The sequence below is a fragment of the Triticum urartu genome, chromosome 3A (assembly GCF_056163025.1).
Source record: "Triticum urartu cultivar PI428250 chromosome 3A, HENAU_Tu73, whole genome shotgun sequence".
NCBI lineage: Eukaryota > Viridiplantae > Streptophyta > Magnoliopsida > Poales > Poaceae > Triticum > Triticum urartu.
Window position 1 is genome coordinate 610070599 of NC_141875.1, and position 25246 is coordinate 610095844.

Consider the following 25246-nt stretch of genomic DNA (forward strand, 5'->3'; position numbering starts at 1 on the left):
GCAGCCACGTCCAGCGTCGGCCCTGCCGCCGAGCGACGCCTGCTCTTCGGTCCGGCGTCCCGCGCTGTCACCGTCGCCATCATCCATCCTGTCACCGGAGCCCGACGCCTCTACCTCGCCTCTGCTCCCGCATGCTTTGCCTCCCCGTGCTCCAGTTGCACCGACGTCCGGAGCTCCAAGTCCTCCACCTCCGTTGTTCGCCCCAAGATCCGGCGAGGTCACGGCCGGACCCAACTCCAGTGCCCCGTCCCCTTTGGTGCTGACCTCCACCGCAGGAGCAGCATGGTCGCTGCCCTGCTTCTGTGTTGTTTGCCAGGTCCCGCAGGAGGCCGCACGAGCCCGCGTTGACCACGTCGGTGTGGGTCCTTTTCGCCTGCAGCTGCCGCCATGGAACCGAGCTTAGAGCTCCGCTGCTACCTTGGTGCTGCTATGCCCAACTCCTCCTTGACAGTTGCCTCGTCTCCGGCCCTGCCCGTTGGAGCCATGCCTCCCGGTGCCCGCAGCCGCGTCGCCGGTCTTCTGTCTCGACTCGGCATCTTTCCCTTGTGGCATCTATTTAGGTGCAGCGCCACAAGTTTTGCCTCTGTGCACCCGGGTGATGTTGGCAGTGGAGTACCTCGACGCCCGACGCCTAAAACGATCACCGAACCGGAAATAACGCCAAGTACTAGGTCAACGAGGACCGCCAAGTTCGTCTTCCACCGTCTCCGAAATCGCCAAGTACCACGACGATACGTGAACGACCACCGCCGACCCCAAGTTACTCGGATTCGTCAAGTACCTCTACGAAAACATTGTACAACTACTTCCGTGGCTGAAAACCCGTGTACAACTACCGTCGCCGTGTACGACTACCTCCATGACGAACGTCCCGAGAACGTCTACTTCCACTACTTTGCACCGAACGAGAACCGTCCCTTTTGCACGCTTTGAAGTTATAACCCCGAGTCGACTGCCCGTGAACGTATGCATGTTTGGATGTTGTATCTGCCCATGAAAGTTAGTTGTTTCCCTCGCTTGGCACCACCATCGACCCGTGGGAACCCGGTTACCGGGATCACCCCACCATCTTTTGCACGCTACCGTCACTTCTTTTTGCACCGGTATCCCCGTGGGCTACCTGATAACCGATATGTTGCCGTGGCATCATTTTCGTATTCGTCGCCGTGGCACCCCTTTCCTTTGCACCATGGTGACAAATGCTTCATAATGCTCTTGTCAACTTTTATTAAAAATTGCTTAAACTTGCACATGTCATCCGCATCATGATAACAACTTCAAGATTGGTTAAAATTGTTGTTGCACCAAATTGATAATTGCATTTGGGGTTTACCGGTTTTGTTGTTTATTATATCCGGCCCCATTTAAATTGTTTAGATGGTATAGTTTGTTATGCTACACCTCTCGCCATGTTAACCAACATTTAATATTGTGGAGTACCTAACCGAGAGTGAACTAAATAATTGATGTGGTGTTCGGTCAATATGCAACGGAGTTGCATATTGAGCTCCACTTAATTTGTAGGATTGCTTGTGCACTTTGCCATGCCATGCCTCTTTAATCCGAATATGCATCATACTTGTTTGTGCATCATGCCATGATTCTGTGTTGGTTGTTTACTATGTTGTTTGCTTCTTTCCGGTGTTGCTTCTTCGGGTTGGTTCCGATAACGTCGTGTTGTGAGGATTCATTCGACTTCGTCCGTTTATCTTCTTCATGGACTCGTTCTTCTTCCTTACGGGATCTCAGGCAAGATGACCATACCCTCGAAATCACTTCTATCTTTGCTTGCTAGTTGCTCGCTCTTTTGCTATGCCTATGCTGCGATACCTACCACTTGCTTATCATGCCTCCCATATTGTTGAACCAAGCCTCTAATCCACCTTGTCCTAGCAAACCGTTGTTTGGCTATGTTACCGCTTTGCTCAGCCCCTCTTATAGCGTTGTTAGTTGCAGGTGAAGATTGAAGTTCGTTCCTTGTTGGAACATGGAGATGTTGTTCCTTGTTGGAACATGTTTACTTGTTGGGATATCACAATATATCTTATTTAATTAATGCATCTATATACTTGGTAAAGGGTGGAAGGCTCGGCCTTATGCCTGGTGTTTTGTTCCACTCTTGCCGCCCTAGTTTCCGTCATATCGGTGTTATGTTCCCGGATTTTGCGTTCCTTACACGGTTGGGTTATAATGGGAACCCCTTGACAGTTCGCTTTGAATAAAACTCCTCCAGCAAGGCCCAACCTTGGTTTTACCATTTGCCACCTAGCCTCTTTTTCCCTTGGGTTAGGCCAGCCCAAGGGTCATCTTATTTTAACCCCCCCGGGCCAGTGCTCCTCTGAGTGTTGGTCCAACCCAGAGCACCGTGCAGGGCCATCCCTTGGCAACTTGGGTTACGTCGGCTCCTGTACGCTTAGCTTATCCGGTGTGCCCTGAGAACAAAATATGTGCAGCTCCTATCGGGATTTGTCGGCACAGCGGGTGGTCTTGCTGGACTTGTTTTACCATTGTCAAGGATGTCTTGTAGAACCGGGATATCGAGTCTGATCGGAATGTCTCGGGAGGAGGTCTATTCCTTTGTTGACCATGAGAGCTTGTGATGGGCTAAGTTGGGACACCCCTGCAGGGATTTGAACTTTCGAAAGCCGTGCCCGCGGTTATGGGCAGATGGGAATTTGTTAATGTCCGGTTGTAGAAAACCTGAAGTTGACCTTAATTAAAATACATCAACCGCGTGTGTAACCGTGATGGTCTCTTCTCGGCGGGGTCCGGGAAGTGAACACGGTGTTGGAGTTATGCTTGACGTAGGTTGTTCTAGGATCACTTCTTGATCATAGTTTCTCGATCGTGCTTTGCCTTCTCTTGTCGCTCTATTTTGCGTATGTTAGCCACCATATATGATAGTCGCTTGCTGCAGCTCCACCTCATACCTTTACCTTACCCATAAGCTTAAATAGTCTTGATCGCGAGGGTGCGAGATTGCTGAGTCCCCGTGGCTCACAGTTACTTCCAAACCAGCTTGCAGGTGCCGATGAGTTTGTGCAGATGACGCAACCAAGCTTAGGAGGAGCTCATTGAAGATCTTGTCCTTTGTGTTGTTTCATTCTAGTTGATCAGTAGTGGAGCCCAGTTGGGGTCGATCGGGGACCTTGTCGCATTTGGGGTTCTTCTTTTATTTTGGTTCCGTAGTCGGACCCTGATTGTATTTGGATGATGTAATGCTTTATTCATGTATTTGTGTGAAGTGGCGATTGTAAGCCAACTATGTATCCCTTTCCCTTATGTATTACATGGGTTGTGTGAAGATTACCTCACTTGCGACATTGCTTTCAATGCGGTTATGCCTCTAAGTCGTGCTTCGACACGTGGGAGATATAGCCGCATCGAGGGCGTTACAAGTTGGTAATCAGAGCCTTCCCCGACCTTAGGAGACCCCACTGATTGATCGTTTTTAGAAGCCGAGTTGTGTCTAGAAAAAAATGTTTTGAGCCATTTAGGAATTATATATCGGAGAGCTTAGGAATTCTTTTTACTTCCCAGTCTCCTCATCGCTCTGGTAAGGCATCCTGACGTAGAGTTTTGACTCTTCTCTTCTCAAATTTCACAAAAAAAAATTTAGGATCACGCGGGTATCTTGGAATCGTTCCGATGGTTTTATGATGAGAACATTGTCTTGGTGCCTCCTGTCAGGGGTTTTGTGGAAGTGTCCTGGGGAGTTGAGCTCTGAGGTGTTGTCGTCATAATTTTATCGTTGCAGTTTTGGAATACCTGAGTTTAGTTTTGGGTGAGATATTATGCTTCCCCTGTATCCCCAACACCTGATTGCATAACCGGAAAGTTTCGGGAGTTTATAAGTGGGAATTCAAGTAGCTCTTAGGATATCTTTCTGACAGATGTATGATATGAAATTGGGGTTCGACGTCTAGTGGTCCGCCTATTCACGGTTGGTTTTACAGTGGTCTCGTTGTGTCTTAAAGAGTCCTTGGCTATGCCGACTCGGGGACGCTTCGTATGTCATGTGCACTGCCTTGTACATGATGGTGCTGTACGATCGAGCCCGTGTAGGCCCCACCACGAAAACTTCGGACGAAATATCTAACATATGTTTGTTCTGGCTTATTCTGCAAGCCAATCCTTTGTTTTGTTTTGAGTTGTGGTATTCGAGTTATCTGAAGAAAAACGTTGTCTCTATGACAACTGAAGAACTTGTCACTATTCAGAATGAGATCAAGAAAATCAATGATGACTTTGACGCATATCACGCTGATTGTCTTGGAGCCAAGGTTCTTTTTGTGAAACTTGCGGATAACTTCACTTCCAATGTTGCAGCCCCAACGCAACAGGAAATTCCTCAGGCTGAAGCATCTGCTCAGCCTACTGAAGAAAATGCTAGCACCGCTGATGACAATCAGGCTGCTGAAGAAAATGTGAGTTCCAGGCCTGATGACTGCATTCCAGCCACTGAAGAAATTGCCAGGGCACCCACTAGTGGTGCGCCTGAAGAAACTGAAGAACTCAAGGCAACTGCATCAGTTGTGCCTGAAGAACATCAACCAGATTCCTTAGCTGCTCCTGCACCAACTTCAACTCCAATCCTTCCATCTGCATCAGATGTGAAGAAGACCAAGGCTGCAGAGCGTGCTGCAGTGAAGAAAAGGAAAGCATCAGTTGCTTCAGATTCTTCAGCTCTGAAGAAAATGAAGCCTATGACAAGTTCATTTGCAAATCCGATTGATGTTGTTCCCATCTCAACTAGGCCATCAAAGGACCTTGTTCCTTTTGATGAAGAATATGTGATCCCCAGCGGATCTGATGAAGAAACTCCTTCTACTGCTTCGTCTGAACCATTGGATGGAGAAATTGAAGTGGATGCAATCCCTTCAACACCTATCATCTCCTCGCCTATGCCATAGTTCACAACTAAAGAGGCTGGCGTTGAAGAAATGGAAGATAAAGATGTGGACGTTGGCTGCTCCACACCCGTAATCAGTGATGAATTCTGGGAAAGTCAGCATTCAAACTCTCCAATGTTCACCCCTCTATAGAAAATTCCTCAGTCCCCCACACAAACTGTACAAATGGGCTCTGAAGAAACTCATCCCACTGGATCTGTCCATGAGGAAATTCCAACCACTAGTGCTGAAGAAACTGCTGCTGCTGAACAACCAATGATGCAGACTGTCACTGAGGAGGAACCAGAAATTCCTCAGCCTGAAGAACCTGCGATTGAGATTCCTGAGGTCGTGATGCAACTCACTGACACTCCTCTCCTGAAGCCAAAGTATCCATTCTCACGCAAGCAAAAGTTCAAGGCTGATGATTTCTTCGGCGAGCACGTATTCTTCGAAGATTACAACCCATACAACTCTGCTCGCATTAGGAAGAGGCGTTTCTGGACTGCTAGTCAAGCCAATTTCTATTCCTCAGTGCTGTTCAACAAGGAGAAGATCTTCTACCATGAGCATATTCCTCACGTGGATATGGAATCTCTGTCGTGCTTCGCACCAGTCCTCAGTGTTCTTCACGACGCTGGACTGCTAAACTTTTGCTCTGACATCTGCGATTGGAATGAAGAACTGATTCTTCAATTCTATGCAACGCCGCACATCACCGGAGATGCTGAAGATGTGAATTCCTGGGTGTTGGACTGGATGTCTGAAAACACTCACTACACTGCACCAGCCTCTGAATTGCTTTGTGCTCTCCCACTCAGTCCTCCCCTTGAAGAAGCTCATTGTATCTACAGCGAACGTGAGCTTACAAATCATTACATGCAGGTGCTGATGAAACCTTTGAAGCCAGGTCAAGCACCAAGAACCAAATTCCTCGTGAAGGAATTGCTGTACATGCCCAGAACTGTCTATCGTATTCTTACGAGGACAATCAGTCCTATCAAAGGCCACGACTCATCTGATGAGGAAATTGTTGGCATCATAAAGAATCTGGTATTCAACATCATTCATGGCATTCCTGTCAATTATCACGATTTCTTCATGAGGACTATGGCAAATGTTGCACCGTCTCCGTTTGAACATGAAGACTTGGACGACACTGCGGCAGGCCCTACTACAACAAACGACCCCAACAACGCTGGTGCTCCTTCATCAACTTGATATTCTTCAGGGGCGTTAGTCCTCATATTCGATCCTTTTGGTCATTTGATGACAAAGGGGGAGAATTTTGAGTTAGTCTTCAAGCGGGTCTTTCTATATGGGCGTTTTTTTGTTAAGTTACAACTCTCGTTAGTATGAGAATTTATTGGATCGAGTTGTAAACTTAAACCCGATGGTGCTCTGATACTCTTGATACGTTTTTCTGCATGCTTATTCCTCGTTAATATTATTGCACGCATGCTGAATTACATCAGTCACCATATTTCATCATGCATTTCAAATTCTTCACTATTATATGTCAAATGCGTGTATGAATTACAAGATATAGGGGGAGATCTCCATGATTAAACTCTTCAAGTGTCCATTGCTTCAAAAGCAAATTCCTCACTATGCACATGTTCAGGGGGAGTTCTTCTATACTTGCAATCAAATTCCTCAATATCAGTAGTTACACTTCATATGTTTATCCCCGTTGAAAACTTAACCTATATTGTCATCAATCACCAAAAGGGGGGAGATTGTAAGTGCATCTAGTGCCCCTAAGTGATTTTGGTGTATTGAAGACTTATAGGTTAAGGGACTAATGCGTTTGTGAGTGTACACAGGTTTATAATTCTATGAGGAGTTTGATATTTACAGAGAAAGTCGACCCCTAAAAATGAAGTTCTTTGACTGAAGACTTTGGATCTCTAAAGACTTTCTGAAGACTTTGAAAGTGAAGAAATTGGTGTGACCGCGAAGACTTGGTATTCATTCGAGGAACATGAAGCGTGAAGACTTTTGTTTTCATAGTTTCATTTTCTCTTTCTTGAGTCATCGGAAACACCGTACTGTTAAAGGGGGTCGAGGAAATACTAAGGAAAAATTTCCATGTGATGCTCAACTCAAAATCCTACACCTACCAATCCCTTTGAGTGAAGCCATTGGAAATCTCATATAGTTCAGTCAATTTCTTCAGTGACAGAGACGAAGTTCTTCTGGTCTCTGAGGAATTTGTCCTGACTGAGGAGTTAGGAATTCGCCAGTGCGGATTGCCTACACACTGAGGAACATGATAGCCCTGAGGATTTTTCTACTCAAAATTCCGACCATTGCTGTGCTATGCACCAGCTGTCCCAAAATATCTATCCACCTAATGGTCATATCCTTGAAGGGCATTTATGTCTTATCATGTCGGGCTGCTCCCTAGGCTATAAATAGCTGCCCCCTACAACCACTAGTTGGTTGGCTGCTCCGAGAGAAACTGACACTTGTCATTTGAGAGCAACCCATCCTCCGAGGACTTTGAGCGAAAAATCATCAAGTGAGGAAAAACCCAAAACCCAAACACCTACAAACCCCAAGTGATTAAGCATCACTGAAGAGATTGATCCTGCGTGGATCCGACGCTTGTTACCTTTGAAGACTGTGCTTCTTCCAGACGGTTAGGCGTCATGGTCTAGAGCATCCAAGAGGAATTATGGATCACCGAGTGACCAAGTTTGTGAAGGTTTGGAAGTCACCTGAAGACTTACCACGAGTGATTGGACGAGGTCTATGTGACCTTAGTTCGAGGAGAATACGGTGAGGACTGGGTGTCCTGAGTTGCATGTTCAGGACTGGGTGTCCGGGACTATGTGTCCTTGAGTTTAAATACTCAGCCGCTCCAACCAGACGTACAACTGAGACAGCAGTTGGAACTGGTCTACCAAATCATTGTCTTCACCAAGCTTACTGGTTCTATTTCCTCAACTCTTCCATTTCCTCATAATTGTGTTGTGTGCTTGTTCATATCTTTGTTTGAAGACTTTGACTGAAGACTTTCTCAATTTCCTCAGTTCAATTTCTTCAGTCTGTTTGTCTTCATCCTGTGTTATCCTGTGCTTATGTTTCCTGTACTCTGTGCCTATCTTCATTTCATCATGATGACTATGCATGTATTCTGTTATGTTTACTATTGAGTACTTATTCCGCTGCTAGTAGTTCTTTGCTAAGGAATTTCCTCACCAGCAAATTCCTCAATGAAGAATTTCATAAAAATCGCCTATTCACCCCCCCCTCTAGTCGATATAACGCACTTTCAAACTGTCTATCGTATTCTTACGAGGACAATGAGTCCTATCAAAGGCCACGACTCATCTGATGAGGAAATTGTTGGCATCATGAAGAATCTGGTATTCAACATCATTCCTGGCATTCCTGTCAATTATCACGATTTCTTCATGAGAACTCTGGCAAATGTTGCACTGTCTCCGTTTGAGCTGAAGCCTTATGCACCTTGGATTATGAGATTCCTCAAGACAAGGTCTTCACTCAACTACAAAGCTGATTTTCAGAATCACCTCAGCTACTTGCCCCCGATTGAAGTCCTCAAGCAGACCTATTCCTCAGTTGATGAAAAGGGAAAGCCACCAGCTGTTATAGATGAAGGCATTCGTCCATTGCATGGTCAGTTTCACAAAGCTGCCTCTTATTCCACCAATGATGACTCTGCCACACATGACTCTGCCAATGCACCCAAGTCTACTCCTCAAGCCACTGCTCCTCGTGTGATGACTGATCGTGAGCTCCTGCTTAGTCTTCACCAGAAGGTGGATCGAAATCACAAATGGGTTAAGCATCAGTTTGGTTCATTTCTTCACAACATGACTGCTACACATAATGCAGTGAAGAAAAACCACTACTACCTCCATGAAGTCTTCGGTCGCACCTGGGCAATACTGTCACATCTGTATGGTGAAGAAGATCTGAAGAAAATGGGTCTCAAGGAAGATTTTGACTGGTCTGCACCTCCACTGATGAAATTCAAAAAGGTCAAGGTTCCTTCTCTGGTGGCTAGCTCATTTTCTTCATCGCGCGACACTGATGAGAATGAAGACTTGAACGACACTGCGGCAGGCCCTACTACGACAAATGAACCCAACAACGATGGCGCTCCTTCATCAACTTGATATTCTTCAGGGGCGTTAGTCCTCATATTCGATCCTTTTGGTCATTTGATGACAATGGGGGAGAATTTTGAGTTAGTCTTCAAGCGGGTCTTTCTATATGGGCGTTTCTTTTAAGTTACAACTCTTGTTCTTCTGAGACTTTATTGGATCGAGTTGTAAACTTAAACCCGATGGTGCTCTGATACTTTTGAGATGTTTTTCTGCATGCTTATTCCTCGTTAATATTATTGCACGCATGCTGAATTACATCAGTCACCATATTTCATCATGCATTTCAAATTCTTCACTGTTATATGTCAAATGCGTGTATGAATTACAAGATATAAGGGGGAGATCTCCATGATTCAACTCTTCAAGTGTGCATTGCTTCAAAAGCAAATTCCTCACTATGCACATATTCAGGGGGAGTTCTTCTATATCTTGCAATCAAATTCCTCAATATCAGTATTTACACTTCATATGTTTATCCCCGTTGAAAACTTAACCTATATTGTCATCAATCACCAAAAAGGGGGAGATTGTAAGTGCATCTAGTGCCCCTTAGTGATTTTGGTGTATTGATGACTTATAGGTTAAGGGACTAATGCGTTTGTGAGTGTACACAGGTCTATAAGTCTATGAGGAGTTTGATATTTACAGTGAAAGTCGACCCCTAAAAATGAAGTTCTTCGACTGAAGACTTTGGCTTTCTGAAGACTTTCTGAAGACTTTGAAAGTGAAGAAATTGGTGTGACCTTGAAGACTTGGTATTCATTCGAGGAACATGAAGCGTGAAGACTTTTTTTCTTTGTTTCATTTTCTCTTTCTTGAGTCATAGGAAACACCATACTGTTAAAGGGGGTCGAGGAAATACTAAGGAAAAATTTCCATGTAATGCTCACCTCAAAATCTTACACCTACCAATCCCTTCGAGTGAAGCCATTGGAAATCTCATATAGTCCAGTCATATTCTTCAGTGACAGAGACGAAGCTCTTCTGGTCTCTGAGGAATTTGTTCTGACTGAGGAGTTAGGAATTCGCCAGTGCGGATTTCCTACACATTGAGGAACATGATAGCCCTGAGGATTTTGCTACTCAAAATTCCGACCGTTGCTGTGCTATGCGCCAGCTGTCCCAAAATATCTATCCACCTAACGGTCATATCATTGAAGGGCATTTATGTCTTATCATGTCGGGCTGCTCCCTAGGCTATAAATAGCCGCCCCCTACAACCACTAGCTGGTTGGCTGCTCCGAGAGAAGCTGACACTTGTCATTTGAGAGCAACCCATCCTCCAAGGACTTTGAGCGAAAATCATCAAGTGAGGAAAAACCCAAACCCAAACACCTACAAACCCCAAGTGATTGAGCATCACTGAAGAGATTGATCCTGCATGGATCCGACACTTGTTACCTTTGAAGACTGTGCTTCTTCTAGACGGTTAGGCGTCATGGTCTAGAGCATCCAAGAGGAATTGTGGATCACCGAGTGACCAAGTTTGTGAAGGTTTGGAAGTCACCTGAAGACTTACCACGAGTGATTGGACGAGGTCTGTGTGACCTTAGTTCAAGGAGAATACGGTGAGGACTTGGTGTCCTGAGCTGCGTGTTCAGGACTGGGTGTCCGGGACTGTGTGTCCTCGATTTTAAATACTCAGCCGCTCCAACCAGACGTACAACTGAGACAGCGGTTGGAACTGGTCTACCAAATCATTGTCTTCACCAAGCTTACTGGTTCTATTCCCTCAACTCTTTCATTTCCTCATAACTATGTTGTGTGTTTGTTCATACTGTGTTTGAAGACTTTGACTGAAGACTTTCTCAATTTCCTTAGTTCAATTTCTTAAGTCTGTTTGTATTCATCCTGTGTTATCCTGTGCTTACGCTTCCTGTACTATGTGCCTATCTTCATTTCATCATGATGACTATGATTGTATTCTGTTATGTTTACTTTTGAGTACTTATTCCGCTGCTAGTAGTTCTTCGCTAAGGAATTTCCTCACCGGCAAATTCCTCAGTGAAGAATTTCATAAAAATCGCCTATTCACCCCCCCCCCTCTAGTCGATATAACGCACTTTCAGTTTCACATAAGAGGGGTTAGGATAAGCATATGAATAAGCAGATAAATTCTTCGAGGACTTATGAACATAATGATTCGAAGAATAGTGCTCATATTCATAGCCCTTAGCTCTTCCCTGCGAAATAGAATTGTTAGCAAGATGATATTCATATGAGGACTTTGATCCTTTTGAGGAATTTGGTCCATATGAAGAATTTGATCTGGGGTTCCTATTCTTCACAGGTGGTGTCCTGAGGACATTCACCTGAAGACTTTCAAGGCACTTTTTGGGAACCCAGATTTTCTTCATAGGGGAACGGTTCCTGCAGTTAGTGCCAACATATCTAGCAAATACTTCACCATTCTGATTTTTGAACAGTTTATAGTTGGAGTCAAATTACTCATCATCAGAACGAGGAGATTCACATGCAAATCCAGATAAGTTAGATGGATCAACTGGAGGTCCCTTTGCAGCAACCCATGAGGTTTTGGGGTACTGCTCAGGCTTCCAATATGTACCATCAGCATTGAGTTTCCTCTCAAAGGCAATACCCTCTTTCCTAGGGTTCTTGTTGAAGATCTGCTTTTTAAGCACATCACAGAGAGTCTGATGCCCTTTGAGGCTTTTGTACATGCATGTCATGTACAATTCCTTCAGCCCTGCATCATCAGTGATACTAGCAATGTCCTCAGATGAGGAATTAGTGATAGCAGAGGCAGGTGAAGAATTTGAAACATTAGCAGCATTTGAACATTCACGTGAAGAATTAGCAGATTCACGTTCAATGCATTTCAAACAAGGAGGAACAAATTCTTCCTGAGAAGCACTGATTTGTTGAGCAAGTAATGAATCACGCTCCTTCTAAAGATCTTTATAACTCACTCTTAGCTTCTCAAGGTCTTGCTTTCTTTGAAGAAATTCATAAGAAAGCTTCTCATGATCAGATAAGAGAGTGTTATGATGATCTTGAAGGGTGTCATACTTAGTATGAAGTCTCTGAAGACTTTCAGCCAAAGCTTTTGACTGATCCATTTCTTCACCCAACATATCATCGCTCTTATTTAGAATGTATTGAACTTTTTCCAAAGCTCTTTGTTGCTTAGTGGCAAGGGAAGCAAGTTTGACATAGCTGGGTCCAAATTCATCACCAGATTCATCATCACTAGACTCAGATAGGTAGCATTCAGTTACCTTAGCATCTTTTGCCATAAGGCATGATGCAGAAGATGATGATTCTGGTTCGAATGTCATCGCTTTGAGAGATTCCTTGAAGTCCTCAAACCAAGGATCATGACAGGTTCGATGACCTTCATAGACCTCAGAGAGACGGTCCCAGATAAGCTTCACATGATCGAGATGCATGATATTCCTGAATTGATTTTGAGACAGACAGGAGCAGATGACATCCTTCGCTGTGAGGTTGAGAAGAGTGTACTTGCGAATGTCATCTGCTTCCGCCATCTTGCACAGATCGGTCAGACCAATCTCAGTGATGGTCCACAGCTCATTGTTCATCGCCATGAGGCGCTTCTTCATCATGGCCTTCCACTTGGGATACTCGTGACCGTCAAAGATGGGGCATGTCACTTTCTTCATACCCACGGTCAACATAACTAAACTCCAGGCGGTTAAACCAATATCACACAGAACAAGGGAGTACCTTGCTCTGATACCAATTGAAAGTGCGTTATATCGACTAGAGGGGGTGAATAGGCGATTTTTATGAATTCTTCACTGAGGAATTTGCAGGTGAGGAAATTCCTTAGCGAAGAACTACTAGCAGCAGAATAAGTACTCAAAAGTAAACATAACAGAGCACAAGCATAGTTATCATGATGAAATGAAGACAAGCACAGAGTACAGAAAGCGTAAACACAGGATAACACAAGATGAAGACAAAAAGACTGAAGAAATTGAACTAAGGAAATTGAGAAAGTCTTCAGTCAAAGTCTTCTAACACTGATACAAACAAGCACTCAACACAGTTATGAGGAAATGAAAGAGTTGAGTAAATAGAACCAGGTAGCTTGGTGAAGACAATGATTTGGTAGACCAGCTCCAACTGCTGTGACAGTTGTACGTCTGGTTAGGGCGGCTAGGTATTTAAACCTGAGGACACACAGTCCCAAACACCTAATCCTGAACACGCAGTTCAGAACACTCAGTCCTCACTGTATTTCCCTTGAGCTAAGGTCACACAGACCTCGCCCAATCACTCGTGGTAACTCTTTAGGTGACTTCCGAACCTTCACAAACTTGGTCACTCGGCGATCCACAATTACTCTTGGATGCTCTAGACCTTGACGCCTAACCGTCTGGAAGAAGCACATTCTTCAAAGGTAACAAGCGTCGGATCCACAAAGGATCAATCTCTTCAGTGATGCTCAATCACTTGGGGTTTGTAGGTGTTTGGGTTTGGGTTTTCCTCACTTGAGGATTTTCGCTCAAAGTCCTCGGAGGATGGGATGCTCTCAAATGACAAGTGTCAGTTTCTCTCAGAGCATCCAACCAACTAGTGTTTGTAGGGGCGGCTATTTATAGCCTAAGGAGCAGCCCGACAAGATAAGACATAAATGCCCTTCAATGATATGACCGTTAGGTGGGTAGATATTTTGGGACAGATGGTGCATAGCACAGCAACGGTCGGAAATTTGAGTATCAAATTCCTCAGGGCTATCATGTTCCTCACTATGTAGGTAATCCGCACTGGCGAATTCCTAACTCCTCAGTCAGAACAAATTCCTCAGAGACCAGAAGAACTTCGCCTCTGTCACTGAAGAATATGACTGAACTGTATGAGATTTCCAATGGCTTCACTCGAAGGGATTGGTAGGTGTAGGATATTGAGTTGAGCATCACATGGAAATTTTTCCTTAGTATTTCCTCGACCCCCTTTAACAGTATGGTGTTTCCTAAGACTCAAGAAAGAGAAAATGAAACTACAAAAACAAAAGTCTTCACGCTTCATGTTCCTCGGATGAATAGCAAGTCTTCAGGATTGCACCAATTTCTTCACTTTCAAAGTCTTCAGAAAGTCTTCAGAAATCCAAAGTCTTCAGTCGAAGAACTTCATTTTTAGGGGTCGACTTTCTCTGTAAATATCAAACTCCTCATAGTCTTATAGACCTGTGTGCACTCATAAACACATTAGTCCCTTAACCTATAAGTCTTCAATACACCAAAATCACTAAGGGGCACTAGATGCACTTACAATTCTCCCTTTGAGACAACACCATGAAGGCGTTTCTCAACCACTAGTGGTAGACCTTGGGGTGGTCTCCAAACCCTCACAAACTTTTCCGGGGGGTAATCACAAAGGTCGATTCCTCTCCGAAAGACTCCTACCGCCTAGGAGTCTCCAACCTCCAAGTGTAACAAGAACGATGGGGAAAAGCTCAAGACTTGCTCAAATCACGAATTCCTTTGGTGCAAAGAAGGAGAAGGAGTGGATCTATCACTTGATCGGACAACTTCTCTCAAAAGCTCTCAAATCCCTTGGGGATCTAAGATTTGGTGTGGAGGAGAGAGAGAGAGAGTGAAATGTGTTCTAGGGTTTGTTCAAAGTGAGTGGTCAACCCTCTCCCAAGGGGAAGAAGGGCTATATATAGTGTGAGCTCAAATATGGCCGTTGCAGTGTAAGTGAGTGAGCAGGCCGGACATCCGGCATGGTAAGCTACGAGGAACAGAACAAACGCAGAACAAAAGAACAGAGGGGCCGGACATCCGGGGCCCAAGCCCGGACATCCGGCATATCAGGAAGGCGCGGACATCCGGCAGGTGGCTGGACATCTGGCGTGCAGCCCAGCATAAAGACGTTCTCTGGATAGCTATGCCCGGATATCCGGAATGGGGCCCAGACATCTGGCGTAACAGGAAAGCCCGGACATCCGGGGAAAGCCCGGACATCCGGCGTAGCCCAGTATACAACTGCTCTCTGGATGGCAAGGCCCGGATATCCGGTAAGGAGGCCGGACATCCGCGTGCAGCCCAGACATCCGGCATGAAGCCCGGACATCCGGCAGTCAAGAGACAGAACATGAAGGTTTGTTGGCATGTGCAGTATGGTCAGGAGGTTTGTGGCAAGAGCAAGCCTTTAACTAACCCTATTGATCCCTCTTAATAGTGCGGGATCCTATACTCAAGAAAACAAATATGTAATCAACTTTTATGCTTCATCCTTGAGTAAAATCACTTGTAAGCTCTTGATCCACACACATCGATGAACCGGGGACTAATACCTGAGATTTACTTGACAGCCATTGTTAGTCCCCTACATGTATATTGTCATCAACATCAAAACATGTTGTAAGGGCATGATTGCTCTTTCAATCTCCCCCTTTTTGTTTGTTGATGACAACCATACATGTAGTATCATAAATGCAATAAATAATCTTAGCATTGACAATCATGAGAGCAAAAGTACAAAATAAGTCTATGTTTCTATTTGCTTTTAGCTCCCCCTCAATGTGTGCATGGAATGCATATATGAAACCACAATAACTCAGACATAACAACATTTCATAACCACATGATAATCCAAGATAATATCATAATTTCTCACACGATCAAGCACCATAGGTAGCAAACATAGCAAGTTCGAATAGGAGTGAACACAAATAGTCAACATAACATAGCCTTAGCATGACCTAAGATTACACTACAAAAAAAAGACACATCCGTGACATTTTGGGCCGAACGAAAAAAAATTGTCATACATATGACACTTCTATGACGATAATTGTGACTAAACCCGGTATCATCATAGATGTGGTGGGCTCCTACTTCTATGACAAAAAATGGGCTTTTCATCCTGGGCGGGCCGGAGACGCAGCTGCATGACATTCTTTGGGCCTTCCATGACGGAAAAAACTGTGGTAGAAGCGAGGGGGAGGAAAATTTCGGAGAGTTCCCGGTTACGGTGGGAGGTGTCACACCCTGATTTTCATGCCACAAAACTAAAGCTAACAATCATGATAAAATGTGGTTTGACAAAAACTTTTGAGTGTTTTGGACCTTGCCTTGATTGGTTATTTGTCTGTTGTTTGCAAGTGCTCTAAAAATCAAATAAATCCTCCAACTCCTATACTTCATCTCCTTGCTCCAAACTCTTGAACCAATGATCATGCCATGTGTGTAGGACATAAAAACAATTTCTTGCAAAAATATGTTGGCTAAAAAGAATTTTATAAATGGTTTTCCAAAAAACCCCTGAATTGAGACTTGAACTACAAGTACTTAATTAAGGGTGTGAAAAATCTTTCCAAAAATATATTTGACTCCTATTAGACATAGGATACCCAGAAACCACAAAAATATAATTTTAAAAGTTATTTTCCTATTTTATTTAAAAGCTTTTTCTTAAGGCCAGAAATGGTCTTTAATAGGGAAAAATTATTTTATTGTTTCAAAAATATTTGAGAAAAATCAGGGAAACTCAGTGGACATATATTTTTCATATATATGAGTTTAAACACATGGTCATGTTCAAAATATTGGACAAAACCTCCCAAAACCCTTTTTGGATATTTCAAGCTTTTGAAATATTTACAAAGGAAATATTCCCCAAAAATTCTAGCATGTCACATATGACATGTTTGATGATCTTGACAAGTCCCATGTCATGGAGAACAGTATAACCCCATGAAACCCTCTCAAAACCACTTCTGTCCTTTTTCAAGTTTGAACAACTTTGCACTGTCAAACATGTCCAAATGCTCTCAAACTTGGTGCACATGCTCAAATGGTGTAATAATGCATCTAGACCAAATGGCACAATTTGGAGAGAATGTTATCTTGATGAAAGTGCCCCAAAACCCTCTCTGTCCAGAACCAAATTTGAACAAGTTACATTGGCTACTTTGCCCAAATGAGCTCAAACTTGGTGGAACATCCTACTTCTATGTGCCATTCCATCCTGTTAATTCTCATGGCAAGTGGAATTAATTTTCTTGCCCAAACCAACAACAAACACCTTCTGCCATTTTCCCAAAATCATCATTGTGACCTCTTCCACTAATCTCCATGAGCCCAAGTTTTTACCACAGCTGCCCCAGTTCACCTTCTACCTCCAGTAAGTCTTGCCAGCTCTCAGATCAATCATGGAATAGGGTAAAACCCCACTTTCTCTCTCTGGACATCACATTTCTCTCTCTCTCAACCCCACCTCTCTCCTAGTGGTTCACCAAGGCATCCAAGGCCACCTCCCCTTTGTTTACTCACCCCACAAAGCCTCAGACACTAGTGGACACGCCCCTGGCACATAAACAATGCCATGGCGTGCAGAGCTCGCACTTTGGAGCATGCTACAGTGCTCTCCGGCACTGTAGCACGCCCATTCCAAGGCCTCCCGTCGACCTTGGGCTCCGGAATCGTGTCCCCCGAGGACGCCTCGGCGTCCACGACACGCAACACTGTCGGCCCCTTCCTCCCTCGCCCTCCTTCTCCCTCCACGAGCTCACCAGAGCATGTCCATGGACGCTGCCCACGGTGCACCACGGCCTCGCCCATTTTAAGCCACCCCGACCCTCTATCTCGCCTCGGTTCGAACCCCCTCTCCCCCAGCAACTTCTCGGACACTCCCTCTCTCCCCCTCATGGTCTCCTGCCCCTCCATGGCTGGGTTGCCTCCACTGTGCCCCCGGACCAACCCGAGCCTCCACTGCTTCCCCCGCTCCCACTGAACGCTCCAGAGGACACCCCCGGCACCAAGGAGCCTCCCCCGCGCACCAGGCCCTCCTCCCCGTGCTTGCCCTGCCCTGCCCGAATCTCGCCCGAGCACCGTCCGCCTTGGTCGTGACCCCACTCGCCTTCGTCCTCTGATGGACGTGCTGACAGGGGGAGCGGGCGCGGCGCAGTCCCCCGAGCTCGTCGGTGCGCCGGGCACCCGCAGCAGCGCCCCTGGTCACCGGGGACGAGCTCGGCCTCGCCCCCTCTGTTCCTGTGGCATGGGAGGTCGCGCGAGGAAGAAGGAGGCCGGCCGGTTGTCCGGCAACCCCACCGGTCAGTCTCTGCCGACGTGTCCAGCCGGACCCGCTCGGGTTAAGTGGAGGCGGGATCCGCTGGAACCGCCTTCCCTGCAGGGAAGCGTACTCCTGTAGTACGCCGTCGGCGTGGCCCTCCTTAGCCGCGTGGCCATGCAGCTGGGCCGGCCCAGTGCGCTGCGGCGCTATGCTGCGCTCAGGACGCAGTATAGGTATAACCCCCCTTCCTTTGTCCTTTTTCTTCAGAAATTTGTAAAATCTCTCAAATATTCATATTATTTCTAAATTGGATGATTCAAATTTCTAGTAGTTCCTAAAATCATGCCCTATCACATGGTGCTTTTTGCACATTTTTCTAGCACATTTCCCTTCACACATATTAAATAAATCCTATTTTCTTATTTCGGTGCTGAACTTTAGAAAATCACAGAGAGCCTAAAATTTATCCAAATTCCATGATTCAAATTCCTAGATGCTTCTAAGTTCATAACTTAGTTTATGAACATTTTTATTAATACTTTCTGTACCACACAAAATAATGAGCCATTTCTTCATATTTGTCAACTTTGTAAATTCATAGGAAAATCATTTGAACTCCAAATCCAGTGAAACCAACTCCTAGATGCTTCTAAAATCATGTTTTGTTAAATGGGTGCCTTTGCTCATTTTTCAAAAATATGTTTCTCTACACTTCTTGCAAATCCATAAACCCCTTGATTCCATCATATCAAAATGTTTAGAAATATCCACTGACCCAATTCCAATGAAACCACTCTGGTTAATTTTCATATAACCAGAGATGTCCTAGAAAAGTCAAATTAATATTTTTAGAGCAGTTTTATTTTCTGCCTTGTTGTGTTGCTTACTATGATTGTTTCCGACGTTAGTTGACGAAGTAGACGAGATACTCGGAGATGGACCAGAAGATTTGAAGAATCTGATGAACCAGGCAAGCAGCCCTTTGACCATGTCTATGAAACCCTTTTTATGCATGTCATATAGCACTTTATTAGTGTTGCCTCGGAGTCATGATGAGGTGGAACCACTTTGATGGTTTGCCTCCGTTACTTCCTCGTTGATACTTGCATTGTGCATGACCCTACCTCCTTATGAGGGTTATGCCGGTGGGAGTAGATAGGATGCTAAAGTAGTTGCTACGCAAAAAGGGACGGGAAAATGCATGGTGATGGAGACAAAGTATTTTCAAAGGACTTTTCGAAAACCCCATCGGGTGACACCTATGCCCGGGGGAGATGATGAGTTGGGTAGCCACTTGATGACGAAGTGGTGTACCGAGGCAAGTGTGTGTTGTTTTCAAAACGGATTGGTTTAAGTTGCGACCGTTATTCCAACCTTACATGCGCAACTACTCTACCCTTATATGGGAAAGGGCATTATTGATTACCTAGGCCGATACTAGCTTGGAGCCCGCATTACTAGTGACGGGGGAGAGTTGGTGCTCTCTCTCGGGACAGGGTCGTGCTAGGTAGGGCGGCCAAGAACATTTTTATGGGGCACCGAACACACCGTTGGTACCCCGTGCCAGTGGTATGTGATGAATATGGGAGCAAGGCTCCACAATTTTAAGTTGTGAAAGGTTGGGCACAGGGATTACTACCAATCGAGTGGAATCCATGTTAGTGTCGTCTAGGGAAAGATAGTGATCGGGTGCTAACCCCGGGTACTTGAGGTACCACGGGTCATGGATGACACGGAAGTTCCCCGGATCTTGTGGGTAAAGTGTGCAACCTCTATAGAGTGTAAAACTATTCGAATAGCCGTGTCAATGGTCAAGGACAGTTGGGTAACCGCTCTTGGGCTACGTCCACATGTTTACAAACCAGTGTGTGTGTTTGGATAAGTGGGAAGAACTACTTGGGTCAAGTCAAAGGACTTGACATGATTGAGTTGGGTTGATGCCCACTCTATTTATATTGATATTTGTAACCTGTCCTCATGGTTACTTGAATTCTCCTGATGCACGTCTTACAAGTTGTTGAACATGTCATTGCACTCAAAACTAGCTTTCTGCAAAAATTTACCTATATCATGCATTGTTGTATCTTGAACCAAAACATGGGTTGCTTGCGAGTACATTCAAAGTACTCATTGGCTTGCCACTAGTTATTTTATTGGCCAGGCATGAAAGAACAGGATATAATGAAGAGTACCTTGGTGACGAACATGCGAGCTAGGACGCTTCCTAGTCAGAATGCCTGTAGGGTTAAGGCAGATGGCATGGGTCCAAGTTGTTATTGAAGAGTTCCGCTGTGATGATACACTCAAGACTTGACCATAATGGTCCTACTTGTGTAAAATGGTATGTATGGATGTAAGACTCTTGTTATTCAGCTTCTATGTGTTCAGTGAGCACTGATCTCTGGGATCACTATACACGTGCATTCGGTGATCTCGACTTATGAGTCGGGGTCCCCACAGAGCTGGTATCAGAGCCATCCTGACTGTAGGAAGCCTTAGCTAGCATGGTCATTAGTTAGGGTAAAACTATTCTCAAAACTACTACTAATTTTTCAAAACTATCTATACTTCTCTTCCCCTCCTCAGTTTTTCTTAAAGCTAAGGGATACTTTCCTTATTGATCTCTTCCCCTTCGAAACTTTTGCAAATGGTCGCTAGTACCTTTAAGCCCCTGACCACTGGATTCCCAGTAATCCTCGTGGGTAACCGAGAAGAAGACGTCTTGCCAGACATTCACCCACACAAGCTTGGTGACACCACAACAAGATGTAAAATGCCTTCTCAATGATTGAGGAAACCAAGACTCGGAAGATGGTGACACCTTTGAATTTGCCCCAGGATGATGCAACCTGGTCCTATGATGATCGGGGTGCAAGATATGCAGGATCATGGTATACATCGCTAATAGAGCAATCATGTCCTTACCAATGTTGAATCAGCAACCACCGGTGGATGAGAACCTCGCCATTTGGTCCGCCTCATTATAGTGAGCAGGAAAACGGTTCTCTTCATCCCCCGCTCTCGGTGATGTTATTGTCAACAATGTGTCCAACAGATTGGACCTCTACTATGCCTTGGTGATATCATTGCATAAAGGATTGCCTACCTGGTACAGTCGATGCCTTAGGAGGCAAAAGGGATCGTCATGATTAAGAAGACAATAGAAGACCGAGTCAATACCTGCTACGAGAAGCCACCTTCACCCCACCACTTCAACGGGCGAGAAGTTGTTGAAGAATCTTCAGGCACGACTCGGATTGTTTCATCGAACAAAGAGACGTAGCAACACCTGAGGGAAACCCAGAAGACTGCACGAGGCACGGAGCAAGTCACGACTACTGAATCCGAGAGCCCCTAGGGTAGGATGAGTCGTGTACCCCCTATGCGCAGTCGAGTCCATATGATGGTTCAAATAGAGCCATGATTGTGTGTTGCTTGTTTTTATTTGTTTGTGTTTTGATATCAGTCGCCCTTTTTGCCCTAGGCAACAAGTACGCAACTATATCACCTTCCTTACCTTGTTTCTTTTGTTTGGCCCTTTCGGCACTTGTTTATTTGCACTTGCACTATAGAACCCCCTTTAGGCATCCCCCTCCTCTATGATAATTTTCCCTCTCATCTCTCTCCTCAACTGAAGACCAGCAAGACAAGCTACACCAAGGATTCTGCCTCGGCAACCAACTAGCAATGAAGACTTCTGCTACAATCTCCATGACCAAGTGCAACCCCGTAGAATTGTGTTTAACCCTCAAGATTAGAAACCCATTCCTAGACCCTTCGAGACTTCACAAGATACCCCAGATCGAATCCTTAACTATGTGCTTAACCCACAGAATTGCAAGAGAACCAGTTAAGCCTCCGTAACCTTGCTTATCACTGGGTTCATTATGGAACTAGTGGACATAGTGAACGAGCACATTATCACCCTAATATAGCACAAGAACTGACGATGCCATAAGGAAGAACAATTTGAGGATATAGGAATAGAGGACAAATGACTTCATGAGTTTGTATCAGTGACCCTGAGGAATTATCTGAGACTTTGGTAAATCATGAGTGATGATTGGATTTGGCCTATACGAGATGATGCTTTCAATGGTATAAGGTTATTTGTTTGAAGGACTAGATAGACTATTGGCATCTCATAAACCGTGCTTAAGGATAAGATAATAAAATGTTCACTCGCACACTAGAATCCTTGAAACCCTTAAGCCCTACTAAGCCACAACATGGTCGGGTCATTACCATAGGTCTTGACTCTAAATCGAGAACACCTCGGACCATACTCAACCGTGACCACCACCAATACCCCTAGCCTAATTTATGTACCCCGTGAACAAAGTTTTCATGGAGTGCTTAGACAAGATAGTTGTCATCTTTATTTTGGTAACATACTTGTCTACCCGAAGACGGGAGAAGAATCACCGAGCTGGTGAAGAAACATTTGAAGACCGCCATGCCAAGGAGGAAGAACTATACCAACCACCATCGCCAAGAAATAAACGTCCGTGTTGAAGACCAGGTGTATCTACAAGCCACTTCTCTCGATGGGACCAAGCATTTCCATGCCAAGGGAACCCACACCAAGATTCATCAGCCCCCTCCGAGATCACCTCAAGATGAAGAGTAGACGGCTACCAGCTAGAGTTACCACCTGAGTTACCCATTGTGCACAGCGTTTTCCACGCATCACACCCCGGAAGTGTTTCCAACTTCCTAACTTGCCCGATCTCTACGAGGGCATCGACCACCGAGCCATCGACCCTAGCCCAATCTAACCTACCGCAAGCTACCCATTAGCAACCTGGATCAAGAAGAACGTCATACATGAAGCCATATCATCAAGTACTTCAAGTTCAATGGAGCACCACGCGGAAGCAGAAGCATTATGAGGACGTGAAGAGTACCGCGGATTTAAGTTTTGTATTCCTTCCCGCGCCTAGTTTGGGAATCTCGGGGACGAGATTCTTGTAAGGGGGGTAGGTCTGTCACACCCTGATTTTCATGCCACAACATTAAAGATAACAATCATGATAAAATGTGGTTTGACAAAAACTTTTGAGTGTTTTGGACCTTGCCTTGATTGGTTTTTTGTCTGTTGTTTGCAAGTGCTCTAAAAATCAAATAAATCCTCCAACTCCTATACTTCATCTCCTTGCTCCAAACTCTTGAACCAATGATCATGCCATGTGTGTAGGACATAAAAACAATTTCTTGCAAAAATATGTTGGCCAAAAAGAATTTTATAAATTAGGTTTTCCAAAAACCCCTGAATTGAGACTTGAACTACAAGTACTTAATTAAGGGTGTGAAAAATCTTTCCAAAAATATATTTGACTCCTATTAGACACAGGATACCCAGAAACCACAAAAATATAATTTTAAAAGTTATTTTCCTATTTTATTTAAAAGCTTTTTATTAAGGCCAGAAATGGTCTTTAATAGGGAAAAATTATTTTATTGTTTCAAAAATATTTGAGAAAAATCAGGGAAACTCGGTGGACATATATTTTCCATATATATGAGTTTAAACACATGGTCATGTTCAAAATATTGGACAAAACCTCCCAAAACCCTTTCTGGATAATTCAAGCTTTTGAAATATTTACAAAGGAAATATTCCCCAAAAATTCTAAGAAAATTCTAGCATGTCACATATGACATGTTTGATGATCTTGACAAGTCCCATGTCATGGTGAATAGTATAACCCCATGAAACCCTCTCAAAACCACTTCTGTCCTTTTTCAAGTTTGAACAACTTTGCACTATCAAACATGTCCAAATGCTCTCAAACTTGGTGCACATGCTCAAATGGTGTAATAATGCATCTAGACCAAATGGCACAAGTTGGAGAGAATGTTATCTTGATCAAAGTGCCCCAAAACCCTCTCTGTCCAGAACCAAATTTGAACAAGTTACATTGGCTACTTTGCCCAAATGAGCTCAAACTTGGTGGAACATCCTACTTCTATGTGCCATTCCATCCTGTTAATTCTCATGGCAAGTGGAATTAATTTTCTTGCCCAAACCAACAACAAACACCTTCTGCCATTTTCCCAAAATCATCATTGTGACCTCTTCCACTAATCTCCATGAGCCCAAGTTTTTACCACAGCTGCCCCAGTTCACCTTCTACCTCCAGTAAGTCTTGCCAGCTCTCAGATCAATCATGGAATAGGGTAAAACCCCACTTTCTCTCTCTGGACATCACATTTCTCTCTCTCTCTCTCAACCCCACCTCTCTCCTAGTGGTTCACCAGGGCATCCAAGGCCACCTCCCCTTTGTTTACTCACCCCACAAAGCCTCAGACACTAGTGGACATGCCCCTGGCACATAAACAATGCCATGGAGTGCAGAGCTCGCACTCTGGAGCACGCTACAGTGCTCTCCGGCACTGTAGCACGCCCATTCCAAGGCCTCCCGTCGACCTTGGGCTCCGGAATCGTGTCCCCCGAGGACGCCTCGGCGTCCACGACACGCAACACTGTCGGCCCCTTCCTCCCTCGCCCTCCTTCTCCCTCCATGAGCTCACCCGAGCACGTCCATGGACGCTGCCCACGGTGCACCACGGCCTCGCCCATTTTAAGCCACCCCAACCCTCTATCTCGCCTCGGTTCGAACCCCCTCTCCCCAGCAACTTCTCGGACACTCCCTCTCTCCCCCTCGTGGTCTCTTGCCCCCTCCATGGCTGGGTTGCCGCCGCTGTGCCCCCGGACCAACCCGAGCCTCCACTGCTTCCCTCGCTCCCACTGAACGCTCCAGAGGACACCCACAGCACCAAGGAGCCTCCCCCGCGCACCAGGCCCTCCTCCCCGTGCTTGCCCTGCCCTGCCCGAATCTCGCCCGAGCACCGTCCACCTTGGCCGTGACCCCACTCGCCTTTGTCCTCCGATGGACGTGCTGACAGGGGGGAGCGGGCGCGGCGCAGTCCCCCGAGCTCGCCGGTGCGCCGGGCACCCGCAACAGCGCCCCTAGTCATCGGGGACGAGCTCGGCCTCGCCCCCTTTGTTCCTGTGGCACGGGAGGCCGCGCGAGGAAGAAGGAGGCCGGCCGGTGGACCGGCGACCCCACCGGTCAGTCTCTGCCGACGTGTCTAGCCGGACCCGCTCGGGTTAAGTGGAGGCGGGATCCGCTGGAACCACCTTCCCTGCAGGAAAGCGTACTCCCGTAGTACGCCGTCGGCGTGGCCCTCCTTAGCCGCGTG

General features: G+C 45.4%; 1 pseudogene across 1 annotated transcript in view; it reads right to left on the minus strand.

Moving 5' to 3' along the window:
- The window catches only part of LOC125545386 (DNA polymerase alpha catalytic subunit-like), a 105433-nt pseudogene extending 80412 nt beyond the window's left edge, over positions 1–25021 (minus strand). Inside the window, exon 1 of the transcript XR_015599362.1 lies at positions 24763–25021. The product of XR_015599362.1 is annotated as a DNA polymerase alpha catalytic subunit-like (transcript). The remainder of the gene's footprint in view (positions 1–24762) is intronic.
- Between the last annotated feature and the right edge of the window lie 225 nt (positions 25022–25246).